The 2,234-nt window shown below is 35.8% G+C and overlaps 1 protein-coding gene across 2 annotated transcripts in view; it reads right to left on the reverse strand.

Moving 5' to 3' along the window:
* Positions 1-2,028, reverse strand: part of LOC109848508 (65-kDa microtubule-associated protein 3) — a 10,623-nt gene extending 8,595 nt beyond the window's left edge. The window contains exons 1-2 of one of the 2 annotated variants that reach the window (XM_020418027.1): positions 1,923-2,012; positions 1,764-1,837 (exon numbers count right to left, since the gene is read on the reverse strand). The gene's annotated coding sequence lies outside the window, so the exon portion shown is untranslated. Of the gene's footprint in view, positions 1-1,763; positions 1,838-1,922 lie in introns of both variants that reach the window. The other variant, XM_020418026.1, reaches the window with a different exon arrangement.

Here is a 2,234-nt window from a genome sequence, read left to right on the forward strand (position 1 = left end):
ATCTGGCAGTCTATGAAGAATGCTTAGCAGCTTATGTTCAAGTTAAAAACTATTACAGTAGTTAGTGAACTAGAGAAGTTTATTTTAAACCCACATTGGAAAACTATGTAATTTTGTCTTATTTGTTTTCCTACAAATAAAACCTGGCTATCTCTCATTGGGATCAATTTACAATATATAGTATAGAGTATAGACTATAGAGCATGCTATTGTTCTATAACCAGAACCCTAAACCTACTCTCCAAAGAATCTCTCCACCCAAACCCCGCCCTCTCTCTTATCTTTCCTCTCCTACCTTCCCTCCTCCCTTCCCCTCTCTTCAAACCCAAGCCACACCCTCAAACTCTGTTGTGAATGCAAAAGTCTATTATTGTAGATGAATATCATGATATGAATCATATAGCTTGGGAGATGATGTATATTGCTATCTCAATATAGATGCAATGTGACAATCAAGTTACAATATCTATCGCAAAAAGCTGGGCTTTAATGAGAGAAGCAAACATATTGAGATTCATTATCACTATATTCATGGTATGGCAAACTAAGAAGATTGTCAATTTTTTTAAAATACTCATTGGTGTTACCTTCTACAAACATTAGCTACAGAAAGCTTTTTACTTTTATGTGACAAGGTAGTGATGATTGATATATGTACCAACTTGAGGGGGTATTAGAGTAGTTAGTTTATTAGAGAAGTTTAGGAAGTTTCACACTGTCATTGCTTCCTGTGTGTTTTCCCATAAACAAACTTTCATTTTCCCTCGTTGGCATTGATCTATGGAGGTGTAAAAAGTAGACAATTCCCTGTCTTGATTTGCAGACGCCTTCCTGATAAATAATAATATTCTAATAAAATTCTAGATCATCAGTAATGATTGTGATCTATATCATTTGCTGCATACTAGAGATCCCCTGCCTGCGAGGCACCTTCCGAATGTGGATACTCTTGAGTCCTTGACCATCATCTTTTCTCTCACTTGATGACCTATGGGTTTTTACCCTCATAAACTGGACAGGACTGAAAACTTCCAGTTAGATGTCTTCAATATCCAGAGACTTTCATCGATGGATTGATTTCTATTGTGGCATCCCCATCTCTCTATATATGCCTGCAAATTCATCTTTCTGACAAAACTCTAAAGCCCCTTCTTGCTTGTGAAATTTAACCCACCTAGAACTTCCTAATTTCTACAGGAGTGATTATGATACGCCCCAACTAGAGGCATCACTTTAGTAGCCAATAATTCGTCAATATTCCAAATTTCGAAGTAAAATCCCCTCAAACTTAAGGAGGTGAGCCATCTATGCGGATCATTGTAATTTAACATAAGATGCTAATTTTACCATGGTGATGTGTATAGTTATTTGTTTTTACTCGTATCGTTTCCATTTTTTGTTATAATCCTTTTAAATGGAAAATGGAGGATATATCAGAAATTCTAGACTCCTCATAACTGAGCATTAACTTCAAAGTTACACAGTAAAGAAATTATAGAGAAATAGTTTTAAAAAAAAACTTTATTAGAACACAAGTCCGGTGCAAAGCCTCAGTCAAAATATTAACTTTCCTAAACTTAAACCAGAGCTATATACAGAAAATAAATGGAATGTATTACACTGTGTTGTAGAAAAAAATAGGCGTAGAAAAAATAGGCAAACATTAATAACACCAATTCAGTTGATTAATTATAGCTAATCCAAGATAAATATAAGGTCGATTCATCAAAATTCGAGCATAAAAATGATAATTTGTTTAAAACCTCCGTAGATCGAAGCAAATTCACCAGGAACAGCCCTAAAACCCTAGACGAAGCTGAAACTGACAAGAAAAACCCTAGAAAGCAAGAAATCATGCAAATGAGAAATTCCTAAACACCGAATTCACCAAGAAAGAAGCTCAATTTGACAAAAAATCGCACCTGATTCGTGGAAAACTCAGCTCGACGAAGATCTTAGAGAGAGAAATGGGAACTTTTAAGAGAGAGATACAGAGAGGGAGGAGAGATATGCTGAAACTGATGGGACCCTTCTATTTGATTAAAAAAAAGTGAAGAAAAGATTTGAATTTAGATCTTCTGTTAATCTCAGCCATCCGTTTGAAATGGATGTTTGAGTGCTCGTTAGATGCTGTCCATTTTGAAATGAACGGTTTGGATCCGTCACCCGTTATGTAAGGTGGCCGTTGGTTCGCATTATTCTATGGTGGATGGCATTTTGCGTAAATGTAGGGC

Source organism: Asparagus officinalis, chromosome 7, assembly GCF_001876935.1.
Source record: "Asparagus officinalis chromosome 7, Aspof.V1, whole genome shotgun sequence".
NCBI classification, from domain to species: domain Eukaryota; kingdom Viridiplantae; phylum Streptophyta; class Magnoliopsida; order Asparagales; family Asparagaceae; genus Asparagus; species Asparagus officinalis.